The 23,067-nt window shown below is 46.3% G+C and overlaps 2 long non-coding RNA genes and 1 pseudogene across 5 annotated transcripts; 1 reads left to right on the top strand and 2 right to left on the bottom strand.

Moving 5' to 3' along the window:
- Nucleotides 1-1,715: 1,715 nt before the first annotated feature.
- Nucleotides 1,716-6,899, bottom strand: LOC309617508. The gene is made up of 2 exons (XR_014238012.1): nucleotides 6,689-6,899; nucleotides 1,716-2,015 (listed from the first exon to the last, which is right to left on the bottom strand). It is a non-coding gene; the product is annotated as an uncharacterized lncRNA (long non-coding RNA).
- A 570-nt stretch (nucleotides 6,900-7,469) lies between these two features.
- LOC309617533 lies at nucleotides 7,470-10,349 on the top strand. Of its 3 annotated transcripts, none has more exons than XR_014238023.1 (2): nucleotides 7,470-8,412; nucleotides 9,283-10,349. It is a non-coding gene; the product is annotated as an uncharacterized lncRNA (long non-coding RNA). The 3 variants fall into 3 exon arrangements; XR_014238024.1 differs by having other exon boundaries at nucleotides 8,974-10,349; XR_014238025.1 differs by having other exon boundaries at nucleotides 7,470-8,809; nucleotides 8,974-10,349.
- Nucleotides 10,350-12,288: 1,939 nt separating this feature from the next.
- LOC309619232 lies at nucleotides 12,289-20,746 on the bottom strand (annotated as a pseudogene). The gene is made up of 8 exons (XR_014249638.1): nucleotides 20,674-20,746; nucleotides 19,841-19,927; nucleotides 19,558-19,579; nucleotides 18,454-18,530; nucleotides 14,874-14,982; nucleotides 14,238-14,546; nucleotides 13,137-13,188; nucleotides 12,289-12,566 (listed from the first exon to the last, which is right to left on the bottom strand). The product of XR_014249638.1 is annotated as an uncharacterized misc_RNA (transcript).
- Between the last annotated feature and the right edge of the window lie 2,321 nt (nucleotides 20,747-23,067).

Below are 23,067 nucleotides of genomic sequence, written 5' to 3'. Positions count from 1 at the left end.
CAAGAAGTGTACTGACCTCACTCTAAATACACTGTCCGATTTTGTCATCCTAACTTCACTCTGGGATTTGGGACTAATGGCCACAACAAGCTCATTGGAAGTCTTGTGTAAAGCAAACCAGTGATCATTTTTAAGTGACATGTGTGAGGTCCCCAGTTGTGCTAAAGCCTAATCTGTGTCTTCACAGTGCTTAGAATGAGCTTATGTGTGTATAAATGTATAATATATATTTATATGTGTTGCTATAGTGATATGTTAAAGGCCAACATAACTGACAGACAGGATCAGTGTGAGGAAATGAAAGTCTTTCTGGTGGCTATTAAAGGGAAATGTACATAAAGAAATAAAAAGTTTTCACTGCCTGTTTTGTTTCCCATTTCTGCACCAGTCCTTAGTGGGTGAGAATAGGAAAGACAAACTGGCACTAAGAGCTCACCTCACTGTCTAATGCTTGAAGTCTAAGTTTAAAAGAATGATTTACTCTGTCATTTTGTAAAAATCTCCAGTCTAAAAATATAAAAGGGTAGTTCTTACATTTAGAGTGCCTTAGAATCAGCTGTGGAGATTATAGAAGCTACTTCCTGGGCTCCAATCCCAAGAGATTTCATTGGTGTGGGGCTCTAGAGTCTACATATTTCATATAAACACAAGCAGATGTTTCTGATGCAGGTGGGCGACAGATCACAGTTTAAAACACATTGCTCTATAACACTGAATTATAAATTCATTCAAAATTATAAATTCATTTCTTTTCCTTTAATTAAGAAGCTTTAATTGAAAAGTGTTTAAGTCACACCGTAAATGTTGACATAATGATCTTAAGATCTTCCTTTGGGAAAAGACCTTAGTTATGTTCTTTTGCATTCCAGAATTAAAATAAAGCTATCATTCCACAATTATACCCTAGAGGCAGTAGTAAATTAAAACAAACAACAACACAACAAATTCAACCATGATCACAACCACCAACAACAATAACAAACGTATTCATCAACAGACTCAGGTCTGAGATAGAGACATGCCCCACTTTCACAGTAGATGGAGTGACCTCAACTTCTGCTTTTACACTTGGTTGTTTAAGCATTTTCCATGAGTGCCTTTGGCTGTCAATAAAGAGGAACTCACTGACAGAATCAGCAGAATGGATGAAAAGTTGGCCAAACTATGGAGTATTACTTAAAGACAAAGTAGGAAAATTTGAGGGCCTCTTGCTCCACGGTTATTCAAGCATCCCAGCAATTCTTCCTAAATCCACTGGAGAACTCAAACATTGCTTCTAAGAACTTCATTTTATGGACATAACATTTATGAAAGCAACAACATGAATCATACAGATCTCAGAGCTGGTCAGGATCAAGTCACAAATTACTTATGGGGGAAAATTCCCAATAGCCATTCTTGTGTTTCACCCTTTGAAATGTAGTTCTTTACCCTATTAAAAAAGTTGCAAAAAATGTATCTTTGGAATGGAAGATTCTCCAATATTCAACTTTCCATAAATTACATTCTTTTCCTCTATATGTCAGAAACAGAACTCATTCTTAAAAATAAATCAACCTGCATGACCACCAATGTCTTCCAATTTGCCATAATTCAAATGAGAACCATGTCGGGTTCTGTGCAGGAAATAGGGTGAGAGCACTTTAGGAAAAAAATGGAAAGGAAGAAAGACGGCAGGTACCTAATGTAATGCTTCAAACATGTACAAACATCTCTTCTTTTAATAAATTTATTTTATTTATTTATTTTACTTATTTATTTTTGGCTGCATTGGGTCTTCGTCGCTACACGCAGGCTTTCTCTAGTTACGGCGAGCAGGGGCTACTCTTCATTGCGGTGCCAGGACTTCTCAATGCGGTGGCTTCTCTTGTTGCAGAGCATGGGCTCTAGGCGCACGGGCTTCAGTAGTTGTGGCTTGTGGGCTCTATAGCACAGGCTCATTAGTTGTGGCACACGAACTTAGTTGCTCCACGGCATGTGGGATCTTCCCGGACCAGGGCTCGAACCGGTGTTCCCTGCATTGGCAGGCAGATTCTTAACCACTGTGCAACCAGGGAAGCCCAAACGTATAAATATCTCTTGATCTGTCAACCTAAGACAGGCAAACAACCTGCAGAATTTATACAGGGTTTATTATATCCTCCAGATCTTATTACTGCTAAAGTGAATATGCTAGGCACTTAACTGAATTGGTTTTCTATTTCTGCTGTAACAAGTGACCATAACTTTAGTGTCTTAAAAGAACACACTTTTATTATATTACACTTCTGTAGGTTAGGAGTCCAACAAAGATCTCACTGGACTAAAATCAAGGAGTCAACACAACTGCCTTACCTTCTGGAGGCTCTAAGGGATAATCTCTTTCCTTGCTTTCCTAAAAAGTTTTTAGAGGCCTCCCACATTCCCTGGCTTTTGACTCCTTCCTACAACTTCAAAACCAGAACAGCAGGTAAAGTCCTTCTAATTTCACACCATTTTGACCTTTTCTGTCTCTCAATTCTAAGGCCCCATGTAATTTCACGGGGCCCACCTGAATGGTCCAAGATAATCTCATCACAAGGTCTTTACCCTAATCACATCTGCAAAGTTTCCTTTCCTATGTGGTGCAATATATGAACAGGTTGGGGGAATTACAGCAGGGACATCCTGGGGGAGACAGTATTATTCTGCTGGTCACGAAACTATTAACTCAGATGCCAACTAATATTGGAACTATGAAAAAAAGAACTTCTCTAATTTCAACAAAGTTTAGTTAAAATAAGACACTACCTGAAGGCACAATCTAGACCAGTGAATGAAGATAAAGTCAGCTTAGAACCCTAGAAGTGCTTCACTGCTGTCCATAAAATTGCACAAGTACTAGTCTCTTTAGATTTTTTTTTTTTCCAAAATGTAGCTTTTTCCCCCCTCCAAGCCTGACTCTGATGGTAGAAATCTCATCCGAGACAAAGAGTGAGTGGTGGAGGAGGTGAAGGTGGTGGTGGAGTCGGTGCACCTGGGACCCCACTAACTTCTGACTATGAACTTTCAGCTGATCTCCATGGAACAGATGGGAGGGTTTTCTCAGACCTACCCTTGCATGAACAGAGGGATCCTTCTGCGCCTTTGCCAGGCGGCTAGGAAGGGGAGCCACAGTCCTTCCCTTGGAACTTGCCTTGTAAAGAAGGCAGGCACCAAGATATTAACTTGTCTGGAATCTTGTGGACCAGATGTCAGCAATCCATGTCCAGAGGTTCCTGACTTTTGGTCACACGTCCCCGGGGTCGGCCTAAGGCCCGTGCTGCCTGGGTTGGCTGTGGAGGATGAGCTCCTGAGGCAGCATCTTGCTCTGTCTCCTCCAAACCAGGTTCTGACCAGAGAGAAATGTATTCGTGTTTCTCAGGCTGGTGGAAAATACTCCCTCATCGTCCTCTCGGACTGGGGCAGCCCCTTCCCATGTTGGCCTGCTTTGTGGGGGGAAGGGATGGGGAGGATGGGAACAAGAGGAGCGGGGACAAGGAGGAGGGGTGGGAACAAAAAAAGCCTGGGGAGAGGATAGGGGAGGACGGCGAGGAAGGAGAAGGCGGAAGCTGAGGATGAATAAGGAGGACGATGACCAGAGCGTGAATGCCATGGAGGTTCTAGTCTCTGGTCCCAGAATGGCAGCTGCCCTCTCTTGAACTTCCCCTGACCTCATGCTGGACACACACACACCCCAGCCTCCTCTCTCATCCTCCAAACTCCTTTAGTCACAGAAGAACAGCCTCTCAGCCCCTGCCCCCTCCCGTGCCCTGATTCTGGGGATTCTTTCCTTTTTCCCTAGGTTTCCCCAGAGCTAGGCACAGATTCCTCACCAGCAGCCAAACCCTGGTCTGTGGGTCTGGAGAGTCCAAAGCACGGAAATCTCTCATGAGAAAAGGAAATGCAGGCCACATGGGGTCATGGGGTCACTCTGCAGAATCTCAGTCCAGCTGTCCAAGTCACACTAGGTTGACATTTGGAAAGATGTCAAACTCGTTCAAAAGAAACTCTAAGAAGATCCTTGGTGCAGGTCATTGTTACATGTAGCAAATGATGCTATTGAAATCCTAAACCAGGTGATCAATCTTCATTCCAAAGTCATGAATCAGCCTTAAGAAGGGCAAAGCAGGTGGTGAGTGCTAATTACAGGAAATGAACAAAACAGGGGCAGATCCCAGAAAGGACCATGTAGGAGAAGGTGCTTAGGCCAATGGCTAAGTAACCATCTGTATTAGTCAGCTTGGGTTTCCAGAAAAAAATACTATAGACCGGGTGCCTTAACCAGAAATCTGTTTTCACACATTCTGGAGACTGGAAGTCCAAGATCAAGATTGGAAGTTCCTGCCAATTCAGTTTCCAACGCGAGCTCTCTTCCTGGCTTGTAGATAGCAGATGCCTCGCTGGGTCCTCACATGGCCTTTTCTCCTTGCTTGAGCTGAGGTAGGGCAGGAGCCCAAGCTCTCTTCATTTAAGGACACTAATCCTATCAGATCAGGGTCCCAAGGCTATGACCTCATTTAATCTTAATTACTTTCTTAAAGGCCCCTTCTCCAAATACAGCCCCACAGGGATTAGGGTTCAAGATATGAATTGGGGGGCGGGTGGTGGGACACATACATTCAATTCCTAACACCCTCCCCAGCCTCCTCCTCCCAAGAAGGCATTTGCAGCTCTCAGCTCTGGTCCCTGGGAACTTCCCAGGCACTGGGTCCTCAGATTCCTCTCCCCACAGACTTTCTCCTTCTCTCTCTCTGACTCAAATGCCTCAACACAGGGCACAGCTGTTGACTGGCTGACAAAGACAGTGGACTGAGTTGCTTTCACCTGGCTGACTTTCAGAAGAGAGGGGCCACCACTGACTGATAGGTTTGCAGAAATGTGTTCACTGAGGAGACTGGCTGTGGTGGCAGAATAATGTTTCCCCAAAGATGTCCACATCCTGGTCCCTGGAATTTGTGAACATGTTACTTGACATGGCAAAGGACACTTTGCAGGTGTGATTAAATTAAGGACCTTGAGATGGGGAGATTATCCTGGAGGGTCCAATGGAATCACAAGGGTCCATAAAGTGAAAGAGGGAGGAAGAAGATTTGGTGTCAGAATAATGCGTTGTGAGAATAACCTGATCAGCTGTGACTGGCTATGAAGATGGAAGGGGGCTATGAGAGTAGAATGTGGGCATCTTCAAGAGGCTGGAAAATGCAAAGAAAGAGATTCTCCCCTAGAGCCTCCAGAAAGAACCTCACCTCCACTGTCAGATTGATTTTAGCCCAGTGAGATGCATCTTGGACTTCTGATCTCCAGAACCATAAGATAATAAATGTGTGTTGTTTTAAGCCACTAAGTGTGTGGTAATGTGTTACAATAGCAACAGGAAACTCCTACAGTGGACATTGGTAGATAGAGAGGATTTAAAAACCAGTTCTGCCGCGATAGTGAGAGGCCCGCGCACCGCGATGAAGAGTGGCCCCCGCTCGCCGCAACTAGAGAAAGCCCTCGCACAGAAACGAAGACCCAACACAGCCAAAATAATTAATTAATTAATTAATTTAAAAAAAAAAACCCCAGTTCTGGTGGCTATTTGTTACCACGGCTTTAGAACAATTACTCTATCCCCAGAAATGTGAACTTTCAAACTTTTCAATTCTCAGTGTAGGTAATGTAAATAATACTGAGTGATATACCAACCATCACCATATAAGGAGTCAAAACCCTCACCCTGTGCTCAGGGTAAACGTCTAACATCATCCAAAATTGGGTGTGCACGGGTGTATGTTTGGGACAGGGTAGCAGGGGCTTCAGAACTGGATTTATAATGCTCCCCACAGGGCTGGCTGCAGGGTGTTGGGCACAGGAGAGTCTTTTGTCATATCTAGGCAATCTAGTATCTGAGCCCCCTTTGTTTGTATGAGAAACTTCCCACATTCTGAAACTTTTAAGGATCATGCACTTGCTGTCTTAGTTTTTCTAGGGGCTAAGATGTGGGTCTATTACCAAGAGCTGGCAAATCCCCATCAGCAACAACTACTCCAGCATTTGACAGGAGTTGAGAGACACAAGGAGCAGGCCCTGGGGAAATTTTTTCTGCAACAGAAGAATCTCCCCACCTCAAGATCCTTAGTTTAACACCGACCAGGTGCAGCAGAAGTCATAGGGCCATTGGCAGTGTCTAGTGTCCAGGGCCAGTAGTGTCACCTGTGCAAAGCTACAGAGTCTGTCACTCAGCAGGAGGCACTAGTGTCCTTTCCATTTGGTCTATGTGCTCCCTTCCATTGGCCTTCTTTATTCCTCCCTGTTTGTATAGCCTGGTTCTCCAGTTTGCTGGAGATTCTCTGAGCTATTACTATCCCTTGAATAAAGTATGTTTCAGATGAAACGAGCCAGAGTTTATTTCTGATGGCTGCAGAGAGGAAAAGGAGGGGAAAGAGGGAAAGCAGGGAGGAAGAAAGGAAGCCTCTTCCTGGAAGTTGGCTGGGTGCTGAGTTCCTTTGCTGTCAGCTCCAGGATTCTCCGGAAGAGTCAGCTTCCCCCTTAAGCCAAAGGCACCCTCAAGAATCAAGTTACTCCACTCATTGCTCTCTGGTCTGAAAACACAAGTTGGCTGCTTTCGGCGGTCTCCCCGCTCCCCGCCCTCAGGTCTAACCCAGTCTTACCCAGTAAGAGAAAACAAACAGACAAACAAACAAACCTCACTCTTCAAGCAAACACGTCATCTTTCTATCCCTTATCTTGGTCATCAGCTTCTTTTTCAGAATCTTCATTTCTTGTATTCTGTATGGTGGGGAAAGGAAAAACATGGTCCCTGGGATACCATGAGAATGAAGTAGGAAGGACGTGCACAGAAAATTCACCGAGTAGCACTCTGAGATGTAACCCTGAATCTGTATGTTTATACACAAGACACATACATAAATATATACTTGTATCCATTGTTTTACAACTTCTTTACTACTTAAAAATTTTTGGATCAGCGTAACACACGATCCCAGAATTCCTTTCCCCGGCGTGTAACCCAGGACAAAAGATAAGAATTCGAGGAGGCTGGCAAAATCCGCTGGTATCTCAGATAAAGGGTTAAGAGGCGAGTTACCTCGGCTTGGTGGGCTCCTGAAGTGGGCGGACGTTATGACGTCACTTCCCCCTTCAGCAGCCGGCCCGCCCATTGGTCATCTAGGCAGGGCGGGGACAGGGCGGGGGTTAGAGAAGAGGCGCCGCCTTAGAGGTCAGGAATGGGGCTTGGCTTATGTAAATCTTGCAGCGCGGGGGTACAATTCCCCGCGAGCCACTTCCCAGGCTGTGGAAGTTTTCCAAAGAAGTTGCTTGGATTTTATTAGCAGAGTCGTTTGGAGGGGCTGAGAGGCGTGGAAGGGGAGGGGGGGGCGGAGGGTGGGTAGGGAGCGTGTGTGTACAGTGTAGGAGTCTAAGGCTGTACGGGGGGCGGGGAAAAAATAGCTCATACTTACCTGGCAGGGGAGATACCATGATCATGAAGGTGGTTTTCCCAGAACGAGGCTCACTCATTGCACTGCGAGTGTGCTGACGCCTGCGATTTCTCCAAATGGGAGAAACTCGACTGCATAATTTGTGGTAGTGGGGGACTGCGTGCGCGCTTTCCCCCCGCAATTGGTGTTTAATAGTAGAGCTAAACATCTGGGGGGAATAAAACGCGTAAGAATTTGTTTTCTGTGATTGTGTTCTCTTTATGTACTTGCGTTGTAGTAGAAGTTTTTGCAAGGTTTTTTTGTGTGTAGTTTCCCATATCTGCTCCCTTTTGTGATTTCTTGAACTCTGGCGGTTTGAGTAAGAGTGTTTTCGTACTCAGCTGTGTGATAAACGGTTTTTCTGCATGAAATTTTTTAGTGCATTTTCAACGCACACGTAGCGGTGGTGCTACCATGTAATCAAAGTTTTTTCGGTTCTGATCCAATTGCCAAGAATAAAGAAAAAAAACATTTTGTGCCCCAACGAAGCCGGCAGCAACTTGCGATCGCAAGGGAAGATCGTCCCCCCAAATATCAAAGGCTGTTTGACGATGTTCTAAGCTCCCAAGAGAGCGGGAAGAGGACAACTGCGAAAAAAACGGAAAAAAGTTTTGTTTTTCCTGGCAGGGATTTTACTTAAAGGGGAAACACTAGGGTTGCTCACCGCGCAGGTGGATTGGGGAGAAGCCCTGAAAACATTTCTTATCGCTCAGCCAGAATAGATTTCGTCTTTCTCCACCAGGTAGAAACCTGAAGAGACGGCGGAGGGCAGGCGCGTCAGGTTCCTCCTGGCGTCGCGGAGGAAGCGGGCTCGGGGAGGGGTGACGAGAGCGCCCGGCGGGAGGCCGCTCCTGGGCCCGCGGAGCTGTGCCCGTCCTGGCTCAGTAGAAGGAGCAGCGGAACCGGAGGCGGAGGGTTCCATGGTGTAATGGTGAGCACTCTGGACTCTGAATCCAGCGATCCGAGTTCAAATCTCGGTGGGACCTTCCTGTTCAGTTAGAAGAAGGGGATTTTTTACTCCTCAGATGGGACGTGCTTTCCGTCTCCTGGGTCCCGGAGAGGCGCGGTTCGCGCGCTCCACGCGGATGTGGCGGGCAGGTGGGGGGACGAGCCCGCGACGTCCCCGCAGGACCCTAGTGATCCTGCCCGTCGCTGGTTATCGGAGGCCCCGGCCCTGCCGCCCAGGGGCGCAGCGACCGAGCCAGTGCCACCCCCTCATCGGGTCATCCTGGGTCTCGGGGGCGGAAGGCAGAGGCTGCGCCCACTGAGTCCTGCCCCGCGAGGGGCTTCGCACCGCACGTCTTGTAACTAACTGCGCGGTTGTCACGGTGAGTAAATGGTCGCGGGGCGGGGCTGTGACGTCGCTGAGCAGCCAGGGTGACAGCGTCTTATGGTTCCAGACCTGGATGGGAAGTACTGAATTGTGTTCAGGTGCCCTACTTTATTCCGAATTTTAATTGATCCTATTACACTTTGTTCCGATTTTATTCAGAATTTCTCACTCCTAAATCTAAATTGGACAAGAAAAGCCGCTCTTAGGCTAACATTTGAACCTTGACTCCAGGAAACCTCGTCCTTTCGTCCCAAGCTCAGCCAGAAGGAGGAGGAAGGCCAAGGATTCCGGCGTCTGGGGAGAGCAGGGATCCCTGACCCACCTCCACCCAGGCCTTTGAGACACGTGCAGATCTTATAGTCAAGGCTAGACTGTAGTGAATATGCCTTGTTTGGTTTGATTTGAGTTGGGAACCACATTCATTTTTTTTTATCATTATAAAATTAATCTTTTAAATGTCAACTCTAGGGGCTTCCGGGGCTTCCCTGGTGGCGCAGTGGTTGGGAGTCTGCCTGCCAATGCTAGGGGACAAGGGTTCGAGCCCTGGTCTGGGAGGATCCCACATGCCGTGCAGCGGCTAGGCCCGTGAGCCACGACTACTGAGCCTGCGCGTCTGGAGCCTGTGCTCTGCAATGGGAGAGGCCAGCGCACCGCGATGAAGAGTGGCCGCCGCTCGCCGGAACTGGAGAAAGCCCTCGCACAGAAACGAAGACCCAACACAGCCAAACATAATAAATAAGTAAATTTATAAATGTCACCTCTAGACATTGAAAAACACAACGTAACAAATGAACCTGTGTATGTCTTTTGTGGAACAACCATATTGGATAAGAACTCTCTGAAGAGACCATAAAACACAATATATATACCCCAGGACCGTGACAAAATTTTAAAAACTGCTTTCCTCAATTGTGTTATTATTGGCATTGTTGGTATTTCTTTATTCTTTTGTCTATATAATGCGGGAAGAAGCAAAGGAGACTGTAAAAGATATTGTATTTCTATTACTCCCAGTGTCCTTAAAGACAAAAATACTGGTATTAGAGAAAAGAGTTTCAGATGAAAGACGTTCAATAAAAAGCCTGTAGTTCTGAATTTGAATTATGAATGTGAATATATGTGAATACGTACATACAAATATGAGTATGTATTTCCTAGCTCTGTCCACTGGAAAGGCCTAGAAAGAAACCAATTCCAATGAGTATCTTTAGGTTACACAATTTGATTTGGGAATAACGTTTTGCATAAAAAGAAACCAGAGATTCTTAGAGAAATGACTGAGTCCAGGTCAGGGGCAGAAAATATTCAGGATGAGACAGAAGCACCTTGTCATATTGATATCAAGAAAGGTCTCAAAGACTATTAGAATCTTATCAAAAGGATGAAGGAGCCAGCTTAAAGTCACTTTCACTGCTGAAGGAGAGGATAATTGGAGTATCAGTAAAGACTATATTGCAATGAATTGAAATACTTCAATGTGTTTGAAACTTTGAATTCATATTAGCACAGGGGAAAAAAAAAAAAAAGAAATAAAAGAAACTAACTGGTGACCACAGAGGATGCTTGGGGAATTGCTCATTAAGCTGCAGTTTTCTTTACAGAGGGTACCACTAAGTAACTAAACAGTATTTAGTATTTAAGGGAAGTTTCTTTTTATACAAGTGTTCCAGTTAAATAATACATGACCATGGAATATCACCATTTTACTCCACATAATCAGTTAATGGATCTAAGCCTTGAACTCCGAGGGCTGCTAGTATTATTAGAAGAGACACACAGGACTTGATGTGCCTCCTGATCAGAGAGCACACACCACTTCTGAGGTAGTCTTGCCAAGATAGCAAATGTGAATCTCATCAGTCTCTGTATCTGCCAGGTCCAAAATAGGGGCCACTAGACACATATGGCTATTGAATACTTAGAATGTGGCTAGTAGGACTGAGGAAGTGGATTTTAATTATATTTAATTTATAATTCATGTGAATGTAAACTTAAAAGCTGAAGACATGCACAATATTTTTCTATTAAACACAACTTTAAAACTTTGCTGGAATTATATTTCCTTTAATGTGTAGCATTAATTAGCTATGTAGAAGATTATATTTGTATTATTGTCTGCTTATACTTTTTACTTTTCATTGTGGCTACTAGAAAAATTTTAATTACATATGTGGCTTGCATTTTTATTACATTACAGCACTGCTGTAGATTCTACCACCAAAAAGAAAGTATGGACATTGGCTCTTGTCCATCCACTTGCTTATGATCATTTTGATTGTCTAGTAAGAAATTCAGAGACAGTGGGTCACAATAAGCAAATCACGCCTCACACATACCTACTCAGTGAACACACCACAAGGACATTAATATTCTCAGTGCAAGAACATAATACATTAGCAGAGACATTCCAGGACACTTAAGTCTTAGAATTAGACTGGACCCCAGACCCATCAGGGAAATTCTCTTATTGATCTGGTAGAGCGCTCTCCCAATATCCTTTGTTCTGATCCTGTATAAATAGTTCATAATATATTTTCCCCAGTGATCCTAGAAAATGAGCTGGGTTATTTTCTAGAATTGTTTCTACAATATTGGTTAGTCCCATCAGATTATGTGGTTGCTGATCGTTTAGAGGAATTTATACTTGAGACTAGAGTGATGGATGAATTGTATAAACCCTCAAACCAAAAAGAATCTTTGGTGCGACACAGAAACCATGGCCATTCAAGGCTGAAGGGACTGCCAGAGCCCAGCCTTGCTTCATGGAAACATCCAAACAAGGCAGTGGTACAGCTGTGTCTGTCCTGGTTTTCGGATGACTGCTTAGTTAACAGAAGCCAACATAGAGAAGATGGAGACTGGGACTGAGAGCAGGGAAACAACCTCTCCTAATGTATATGCAAGTCTGCCATTGTGTCTGGATAGGGAGAGAAAGGCCAGGGACATTGTACAAAAAAACAAAAATTAGATCATTGCAGGTGACAAGACACATTTGATCCAAACTAGGTCTGACAAACACCTCCTGTGGATTTCCACCCAAGGTGGATGAGAGTTTGTCACACCTGATTTGGGTCCAAATGCCTGACACTGGTGCCAGGGTGACAAAGGCATGACTGGGGCCTAGAAAGGGATAAAGGCTCCCTGAGCCACCTGATGTCTGTGTTTCATAATAGATCCTTTTCCCTGATTTAACCAAGATGTGTCTATAGGGACTATCTTCAGAGATGACCTTCCTCAGTCTACACAGGTGTGGGGAACAAAGAATATGGAGGCTACCTAGGAGATGGGTTGGAATTTCATCCTCTTTAGCATGGGAGCAACCACAGGCTCCATCCGGAGCAGGGCCCACTTCTGATTCATCAAATGCAAATTTGCCATCACTGTAAGGCTGGTTGAAGTCAGAACTTCCTTGGAGAATTGAAGGAGTCAAAACACATTCATCCTGGGATTCCTGAGGCACTTCCTTCTTTTCAACCTCCTGCAGCTCCACACTGTGCCAGGTGGGAGAGGGATAACAGAAAATTAAACGAAGGGGATCCGACCCCAAGCTGCCCTGGCTGGTTTTGATGGGAGGCATCGGGAGTGTCAGAGAAACCAAAAGGGCAGTCCCCTAAAGAGGGAAGGAACTATCCTCCCGTATGTGAAGTGGAGTGTGGCTGCCACGGGGCAGGAGAGGGAGGCCAGCAGGTGCTCCGTGCACTGGCCACACAACGTCTGATGAGGCGTGAGCCTCAACCATCCCAGTATGGTACCTTCAGGAACATGAAACACACATGAACTTCCATACCAGATGCTACCCCCGGGGTCCTAAGTCATGTTCAATTTAAGATAAAGTAGTCAAGTGAATATGGCTATTAAGGCATTATAGACTCCCAGAGATATTATGCCTTCTTTTTAGGAATAAAACTTACTACTGTCACATGACAACCAATCTCTTTTCTAGATAGTTGTCCTGATGCTTAATTTTTCTGGTTACTTCTCTACTAATTCCTTTGCTAGGTACCTTCCTCCCAAGGACCTAAAACAACTGTGTAGGAGTAGATATTTATCTCACTTTGGAGTTCCTTTAGGAGAGAATAGATATTCTCTGTGTGTGCAGGAAATCCTAAGGGTGGTGCATTCACCTTGGGTCATACATACAAGTAGCACGGAGACAACAGACAATCAAGTTAACAGGGCCATTTCCATGTGGGTTGAGTAAAGTAAATCAGTACAATCTGCAGTTTTGCTTATCCTTGCATCTGGTATCTTGACTCTCTCTGACCCTGTCCATAATTTACCTACGCATTACCCATTACCAGCTCCTGATAGTTCACTGTTACCTGGGTGTGAGTGTCTCTTGTGCTTGTTCATCCTCCTCATCTTCATGAATTTCTGCAGACAAATTCAGAAATATCCAGTCAGCTTCTTGCCACTTCACTCACTACAAACACAGGAACTCACATGGTCATAGCGTCATAAATACCTATGCATGAATTAGTACCGTATGGAAGTTCTAATGCATTGTCTTTAAACAATTGCCCGAGCATGGATTTCTGATCCATCAGGCAGTCTGACTCTAAACCAGAGGATCACCATCATGACACCTTCTGCCTGAAACTGGACAAACATTTAAAGTGTCCTTTCTTCCTTATATCACTGCATACTTGTCCACCTTCCATCTTGACTTCTACAACTGGATCATCCATCCTGCCACAAATTCTGCCAAAGACACAGGCTCTATACATCTTCACAGCTCTCACAAGATCCCCTCCTTTCTCTAAGGAGAAGAACCATGTCCCACATCCCTGGGCTCTTCAAGGTGGCTTCTCTTGGTTATCAAGGGAAAGTCTCTCTACGGAAAGTGGTCCATTCTAAACAACTTTCCCAACACCGAGTCTGACTACATCAACTACCTTATCTGGCACCACACAGTGAAGGGTTTTCTTTTTTCTGCAGTGCATTCGTAAATATTTCCCCATTTCATCACTATAGCTACCATCAACAGATTATTTGATCCATTTTACAGAAGAGGAAACAGATACTGGGATAGGAAAAAAATCACTCATTCACTCACTGTTACTAAAGACAACCCTCAGGCTGGGCCCTGGGAACTTTCATGCTTAGTGCAGGGCTCTTTTCACTCTAACAAGCTGCCTCCTGTCACATCGTCCCTTATGTGCTTTAACACTGGGCGGATGCTGCCTCCTGCCCCAAAGGCCATGGTCTATCAGGGAGGAATCAGACAGTTGGAATACTATGCCCTCCACCCTGCGCATTTCTCCTCTGTTCTCCCACTCAGCCAGTCCTGCTCCTATCATAGCCCCAAACGGGACATGAAACAGGAAGGCTGATAAAAAACATTCCTAGTGCAGGTGTGGAGTCTCTTGTGAGCAGGGGACCTTGGAGCAGCTCAGTGCTATCAAGTACTGTGGCCCCCTTACCTGGGCTGAGCTTGTGGGCAAGGTGCTCTGCCAGCCTGTGTCCCTCCATCAGCTGCTCTTGGAAGCCCTGCCCCTGGTGGTTGTCAAGGCCGTTGTGGATGAGGAAGTCCTTGAGGTGCTGCTGGAGTAGGACAGTCATCTTTCACTTCCCATAATGTCCGCCATAACTGGGTCAGCTCTCGTGCCTGACTTCGAGTTAGGATATCACATGTCCCAAGGTGGGACAGAAGATACAATTTTAAAATGCAAAGATGACAGACTCTTAGGGATTTCTGTGAGAACATCCCCAAGGAGTGTGGACAGATACAGCTGGTGTGAATTAGAAAAAAAACATGAGAATGACACGGTCAAGAATAGATGATAAGGTGTAGTCAGTCAGAAGGGGGTTGTGATGTAAAGGTAAATGAGGTATTGATTGCACAACATTGTGATGGTACCAAATGCCACTGAGCTGTTCACTTGAATTTGGTGAATTTCATGATATGTGATTTTAAGTCAATAGTGTTTCTAAAAGCGGAGTAAATGAGGCTCTGAATAACAACTGGAGTCTGTAATTCACCAATTGGTGTTCTCCTGCTGGTTTATAAATATTGTGCCATGTGCCTGCCATGAACATCTCTGCCCTCCTTACCTCACCTCTCAGCTTGCGTGGGCTTCTCTGCCAGCTTCTCTGCTAGCCTCAGCGCCTCAAACAGCAGCTTCTCCCCCAGCACAGATTCAGTGATGTCCTTAAATGCTTCACACTCTGGGGAAACAGAGACGCTGCCTCAGGGGAAAGCTGGACAGGCTGCTGCGGTCACCGCCTTCAGGGGAGGAGGCAGGGTCCATCCCGGGGACAGATGTAACCTCGGTGCCAGGCTCCACGCAGGGATTTCCACATCTGATTCCTCAGCCTCCCACCTGCATGGCATTCGGTTACTCCCTGTTTTAGAGCTGAGGAAACAGAAGCTCCAAGGCACAGAAAGTAACTAGACAAGATGAACTGGTGTTTGGCAAACTGACACTGAATCCTGGGCCACTTACCAATATTTGCAGCCTCTTAGGTGAAACGCTGAGCAGGGGCATTCCTGGTGATTCCTGTGTGGTTGGGAAGACCCCTAGGACCATAGGACTGATGGTTCCCTTGTGCTGGGATTTCAGTAATGAACAAGTATCTCAAAGGTAAAAAACTCACCTGGATACACTTGTGTGAAAGAGAATACATGAAACCATAAGGACCTGGAAAACAATGTGCCCAAATACTATGAAAGTTTGTGTTATTAGACATAGTAGAACTTGAACTTACTGTGTTACACTGTGCCAGGGACTATTGTCAGAGCTTTGTCAGAAGTGACTCATTATTCATTACAACTCAAACAGGTAGCCATGGTTTCAGTGAGGGGCAGTCTCACCCTTAAGCTCCTTTTGAGCAGGTACTATCCCTTGCTATCCCATGTGTAACCACCACGTTAGCCCAGTGTAGCTAGCACAGGGCTTTGCCAATGGGACCTCAGGGAAACTTGGACTGATGAACTCCATCCAATTTCCAGTCGTTTAGCCAACAGTGATGCAGGATCAGATACAGAACAGAACAGATTCCAACTGACACAGTTTAGCTTTGTTCCTGAGAGAAACAGGCAGTTCAGTGCCTGAACCAAGAATCAATATCTGGGATTTTAACTCTAATCTCACCCTACAACTCACCGCAAACCTGGAAAAGTGGCTCAACTCTTTGTGCCTGGGTTTTCCCATCCTCAGGGAACTGAGGGTAAAATAGCCACTTCCACCTTTCCTGGATTGTGGTCAGAATGAAATTCAAAATGACAAAGGGATTAGGAGACAAAGTCTGGAGAGTTTTTGTTTCTCAGAGGGAAGACAGTGACCATTCATCACTTTGGTGACCACGACCCCTAGGACTTAACTGTATTTCTGTAGCTGGTTGGCCAGGGAGTAGGCAGTAGCTTGGGATACAAGGAATTTCTCTGGGAGGTCTTGGAAGTTCTGCTTGTTCTTTGCCAGCTACAACTGAAGCTCCTGGTTGATTTCCGTGAGTGTAAATTCTACCCTTGGATCAGATAAAGGGCCAAGAGATACTGCCATGGTGACATGTGGGAGAAAAGGTAGAGCCAGGGACTGGGGAGAAGAAACCCAAACATATGATGGATTAAAAACATGTGAAATCACATAAGTTTAATCAGGACTGAGGGATGACAGAAACTGGAATTCTTAACTTACTGTTGGGAGAAACTTGAGGGTTTGTAACTGCAAAAACAAGGTTCATTATGCCAGCGCTCAGAGCCAAAGGCACCGTCTGTAGCTCACACTCAGACAGGAATGACAGAGGGGGACCCAGCATGCTAGGTTACCGTTTGGAGTTGCAATAACAGAACTGGTAGGTGTGGGGGTGGTCATGGAACCTTGGGGGCACCTGCCTTCCAGTTGCCTAGGCCATGCTAATACACAAGGCTGCCTGGGGGCTTGTGAAGGTCACCACTGATAGCAACCAACCCCTCAGCAGTCACTCTTAAGTTGTCTACACATGTCCTGATACCACTTACCTATCTCCTTCCAAAAACTATCTAAGCGGAGTTCTCATTGTTCATTCTTTTGTGTATAAAAAAATTCACAGGAGAAATAGTTTCTCAACAGGTCTTAATTTCTGTAGGGCTATCATGAAGTCACCCCACCTTCTCTTTAAACAGATCTTAAGGCTTTTCCACAAGTGAGAGACCTCAAACTTATAGACTGTCATGAAGTTCTTCGACCCTGCTGGAGGGTCTGGAAGGAGTCAGAGATGTGGCCTGGTGGGGCAGGGCGAAAGGCAGAGGGCCTCTCCTGCAGTTGTTGAGGAACAACCAGCCAAGGTCCACCGGGCCCAGCACTAAGCAAAACAGGCATCGTTGGTAGAGGACCTTGTGGCACTGCTTCTGAACGCCCCAGGGGCTTGGGAACCAGCAACAGCACGTTTCTCGCCTCATCCTCCGAGGGTCAACTCGGGGGAAACGGGACCTGCTTCCTAGCAATGGAGCATGTGGTCCCCACGCTGGAGCTCCACGGCAGATCGAAAAGCTCAGGACTGAGCAGCGGTGCCCCGCAGGACAGTGTCGGCAGGGGCCCGACGACCTGACCCGGGGCCAGCGCGGCTGGGTCACAGTCAGGCTGGGCGTCGGTCTACACTGCAGCACCTGAGTTCTTTGAATCCACGTGGTGAGAGCAGTGATCCCCAGATGCCGTCTCGTGCTTAGCCTAGACCTCCCATTTCTATGCTTTTATGATCTCCAAGAAGTGTACTGACCTCACTCTAAATACACTGTCCGATTTTGTCATCCTAACTTCTCTCTGGGACTTGGGGGCCACTGGCCACACCAAGCCTGTTGAAAGTCTTGTGTAAATGAACCAGTGATCATTTTTAAGTGACATGTGAGCGGCCCCCAGTTGTGCCAAAGCCTAGTCTGTGTCTTCACAGTGCTTTCGAATGTGTGTATGTGTGAATAAATGTATGATTATATATTTATACATGCTGCTATAGCGATACGTTAAAGGCCAGCATAACTGGTGGACAGGGTCAGTGAGAGGAAATGAAACAATCTTTTCGGTGGCTATTAAAGCAAAATGTGTGTAAAGAAATAAGGTTTTCTTCCCCTACTTTGTTTCTAATTTCTGCACGTGTCCCTAGGCTGAGTGGGGAAGAATAGGAAAGACAAACTGTCAGGAAGAGCTCACCTCGCTGTCCAACGCTTGAAGTCTAACTTTAAAAGAATGATTATTTACCCTCTTGACATTTTGTAACAATCCCCTTATCTAAAAATATTAAAGGGCAGTTCTTACAATTAGAGTGCCTCAGAATCAGCTGTGGAGATTACAGAAGCTCCTTCCTGGGTTCCAACCCCCAGAGGTTTCGTTGGTGTGGGGCCCTAGAGTCTGCATTTTTCACGTACACACAAACCACATGTTTCTGATGCGGGTGGGCTGCGGATCCCAGTTGAAAACCTGTTGTTCTGTAAGACTGATTCGAACCTATAAATAAGTTTGTTTTCCTTTAATTAAGAATCCTTAATTGAAAAAGTGGATAAGTCACACCACAAATTGACATAAAGATCTCAAAGCATTCCTTGGGAAAAGTCCTTAGTTACGTTCTTTTGCTTTCCAGCATTAAAACCAAGCACTTGCTCCACAATTATTTCCTAGTAACAGTTGAAAAATTAAAACAAACAACAACATGAACAAAAAAACTCACGGACTTCCCTGGCGGTCCAGGGTTTAGACTGTGAGCTTCCACTGCAGGGGGCACGGGTTCGATCCGTGGTCGGGGAACTAAGATCCCGCAGGCCCCGCCGGCGTGGCCAAAAAAATAAATAAATAAAATAAAGATAAAAAATAAAATAAAAAATAAAACAACTCAAACATTGTCACCACCGCCGCCACCAGTTACCAAAAGACCCATCAAAAGACTCAGGCCTGAGGTAGACACATGCCCCACTTCCGTAGTAGATGAAGTGACCTCGACTTCTGCTTTTACACTTGGTTGTTTAAGTATTTTCCGTAAGTGCCTTTGGCTGTCACTACAGAGGAACTCACCGGCAGAATCAGCAGAACGGATGAAAAGTCAGCCGAACTATGAAGTATTACTTAAAGATAAAGCAGTAAAATTTGAGGACCTCTTGCCCTGTGGTGATGCAAGCATCCCAGCAATTCTTCCTTCCTCCCTGTGCTGCCAGGGCTGGAAGGTATTGATGATATAACCAGTAATCAATGGAGAACTCAAATAATGCTTTTAAGAACTTCATTTTATGGACGTTAACGTTTATGAAAACAACAGCATATGCATCGTGTAAGTCTCAGACCTGGTCAGGGTTGAAACCGTGTACGAGCCCCCGTGTCCTTGTCTTTTGAAGTAAAGACTTAATGATTAGGGAATGTGAAGGTGTAGAAACAAAGAACAGCTGTTGGGCTGGGGAACGGGCAACAATTTAGACTCTAAATCCGCCACATGGCGGAATCACCGAACTCCCAGTTCACTGAAGCTACAGATAAAGGCCTGACACACACTCCTAAGTGGTTTTACAGGGAGCAGACCCCCTCCAGATGGAAAGTGCTGCCCACAAGCACATAGACCCTGGACTGGCTGAAACCAGAAACCAGAAAGTTGATGACGCTTGAAACTTCCCCTTGATGCCAGCCAGTCTGAGAACTGTCCGCGAGCTGATCACGCCCTGCTCCTCGGACGCTGTAAGACTCCTCACTACGCCCTCCAGGGTGGGTCACACAGTCTTGAGGGCATTAGCCCGCCGTGGCCCCCTCTGCCTGGCAAAGCAATAAAAGCTACTCTTTTCTACTTCACCCAAAACTCTGTCTCCGCGTTCCTCTTCGGCACCGGTGAACAGAGGCCAAGTTTCGGCAACAGGATCCAGTCACAAATTACTTTGGGGGAAAATTCCTAAAAGCCAGTCTAGTGTTTCACCCTCTGAAAAGTAGTTCTTCACCCTAAAAAAAAGAAGAAAAAAAAAAAAAGTTGCAAAAAATGTATCTTTGGAATGGAGGATTCTACGGTATTTAACTTTCCATAAATTATATTCTTTCCCTCTACGTGTTAGAACCCATTCTTAAAAGCAAATGAAATCAACCTGTGTCACCACCACTGTCTTCCAATTTGCTGTAATTCCAGTGAGAACCATGTTGGGTACACCCGTGCTGGAAGTAGGGCGAGAGTCCTTTAGGGAAAAAACGGAAAGGAAAAAAGATACCTAATGTAATGCTTTAAACATGTACCAATATCTCTTGACCTGTCAACCTAGGACAGACAGACAACCTGCAGATTTATATAGGGTTCATTAGGTCCCCCATCTTATTACTGCTAAGGTGAATGTGCTAGACACTTAGTGAATTGGTGTTCTATGTCTGCCGTAATAAGTGACCATGACTTTAGTGGCTTAAAAGAACACACATTGATTATATTACAGTTCTGTAGGTTAGGAGTCCAACAAAGGTCTCACCGGACTAAAATCAAGGGGTCAATAGGGCTGCCTTACCTTCTGGAGGCTCTAGGGGATAATCTGTTTCCTTGTCTTTTCTAGAGATTTTTCTAGAGATCTTTTTCAGAGATTCTCTGAGCTATTACTCTCCCTGGAATAAAGCATATTTCAGATGAAATGAGCCAGAGTTTATTTCTGATGGCTGCAGAGAGAGAAAGGAGGGGAAAGGGGAAAAGCAGGGGGAGGAAAGGAAGCTTCTTCCTGGAAGTTGGCTGGGTGCTGAGGTCCTTTGTTGTCGGCTCCAGGATTCTCCGGAAGAGTCAGCTTCCCCCTTAAGCCAAAGGCACCCTCAAGGATCAAGTTACTCCGCTCCTTGCTCTCTGGTCTGAAAACACAAGTTGGCTGCCTTCTTCAGCCTCCCCTCGCCCCGCCCTCAGGTCTAACCCAGTCTCACCCAGGAAGAGAAGACAAACGAACAAACCAACCTCGCTCTTCAAGCAAACAGGTCATCTTCCTATCCCTTATTCTGGTCATCAGCTTCTTTTTCAGAATCGTCATTTCTTGTATTCTGTATGGTGAGGAAAGGAAAAACACGGTCCCTGGGATACCACGAGATTGAAGTAGGAAGGACGTGCACAGAAAATACACCGAGTAGCACTCTGAGATGTAACCCTGAATCTACATGTCTACACACAAGACACATACATAAATATACACTTGTATCCATTGTTTTACAACTTCTTTACTTCTTAAAAACATTCTGCATCAGCGTAACACACGATCCCAGAATTCCTTTCCCCGGCGTGCAACGCAGGACAAAAGGTAAGAAGAATTCGAGGAGGCTGGCAAAATCCGCCGGTATCTCAGATAAAGGGTAAGAGGCGTGTTACCTCGGCTTGGTGGGCTCCCGAGGTGGGCGGGCGTGATGACATCACTTCCCCCCTCAGCAGCCGGCCCGCCCATTGGTCATCTCGGCAGGGCGGGGACAGGGCGGGGGTTAGAGAAGAGGCGCCGCCTTAGAGGTCAGGAATGGGGCTTGGCTTATGTAAATCTTGCAGCGCAGGGGTACAATTCCCCGCGAGCCACTTCCCGAGCTGTGGAAGTTTTCCAGAGAAGTTGCCTGGATTTTATTAGCAGAGTCGTTTGGAGGGGCTGAGAGGCGTGGAAGAGGAGGGGGCGCGGAGGGTGGGTAGGGAGCGTGTGTGTACAGTGTAGGAGACTAAGGCTGTACGGGGGGCGGGGGCAAAGTGGTTCATACTTACCTGGCAGGGGAGATACCATGATCATGAAGGTGGTTTTCCCAGGGTGAGGCTCACTCATTGCACTGCGAGTGTGCTGACCCCTGCGATTTCCTCAAATGGGGGAAACTCGACTGCGTAATTTGTGGTAGTGGGGGACTGCGTGCGCGCTCTCCCCTGGCAATGAGTGTGCTAACGACAGAATTAAAATCCCCAGCGGGGCCCCGTGCCTATTAAAGACTCTTTAATTAAAGATAATAGCCGGTTTTTCTCGCGTGCTGTCTTGGGTTGTTGTTGTGTCTGCTAGATTTTTTTTGTGTTCCCAGGCGTAGGGAATACCCCAGCACACCCCGGACCCCGATACGTGTGAGGGTGCGTGTTAGTTCCTTTTTTTTTTTTTTTTTTTTCCTTTTCGTGTGAGTTGAGCATTAGCGTTCTGCGCAAGCGCCGAGAGTTTGTCTTACTACTTAAGAAGTCGGCCTTCCTTAGTCGGTTCCTTGCAGGACAGGACTCTTTTGAGAGTCTCCCCAGGTTGCGGCCCCAGGTTGCGGCCCAGCTTTGAACCTTGAAGCCGGGGCGGGGGTCACGCCACACGCAGGCACGGCAACTGCATTTGTTCCCCTGCTTCAAACAACAGTCACAGTACCATGCGGGCAACGTGCAAAAACGTTTTCCCGGGGACTGGCCGTCTCGGTCTCCTTCGTAATGCAGTGGATAGCAATTAGCCTGCCAAGGCAAGGAACACGGGTTCACGGCTTCAAGCCCTGATCCGCGAAGATCCCATACGCTACAGCGCAAGTGAGGCCCTCCTCTGACAACGCCTCAAGCCTGCGCGCCTGGAGCCCGCGCCCCGCAACGAGGAAGGCCACCCCTCCCGCTTTCGGCAATCAGGGGATAACCCGGGAGCAGCAACCTCGCCGCAATGCACCCCAAAATGAATAGAATCAATTTGTTAAAAGAAAAAAAAAAAAAAAAAGGAAGAGAGAGGGGGCCTCCGGTGAACGAGGGCAGCGAGTGGTCCCCGAGGGCGGGGAAGCAATGGCTCCAATCTAAGGCCGGGAGAGTTTTCCAACCAAGGCACACGGGGGTCAACGGAGTGGACCTTGTTGAGCTAAGAGTCCAGGAAGGCCGAACGACTTCGCGTCCACAGGACAGACTCCCAGGGAGAAGAGAGAAATGCTAAAAGTAAAGCAGCGAGGAATGCAGCACCGGCCTGACCCGTGCAGCTCTGGGAGGAAACTCCCCGAGGTCGGGGGAAATTTTTGACAGCCTCGGAGACTCGCACAGATAATGCTCCTCCCCAGCAGATAGGCTAGAAGGAAAAAAAAAAAAAAAAAAAACAACAACCGCAACCAGAACACATCGTAATTCAGGAGGGCATAGGGTGGAGTACTCAGGAATGTCTTGCCTCAGTAGCGGAAGCTAGTTAGCCCCAGACTCATCGCTGCTCGGAACCACTTCGCAAATCACAGAAGCAAGAGCGGAAACGACCGAACTGTTTGCAAGTAACTTAAATGCATCCATGAACAAAGCTGAGCAGTTACAGGAACACACACCTTTCCAGCAAGGCACCATTCACCATGCCTGGCCTTCCATCAGAGATTTTGGGGTATCCAATGACCCCCCCCCCCTACATCATGC

This window comes from Balaenoptera borealis, assembly GCF_965194805.1.
Source record: "Balaenoptera borealis genome assembly, chromosome: 1".
Lineage (NCBI taxonomy): Eukaryota > Metazoa > Chordata > Mammalia > Artiodactyla > Balaenopteridae > Balaenoptera > Balaenoptera borealis.
The sequence above is the reverse complement of the archived record's forward strand: the minus strand, read 5'-3'. Positions and strand labels throughout refer to the sequence as shown.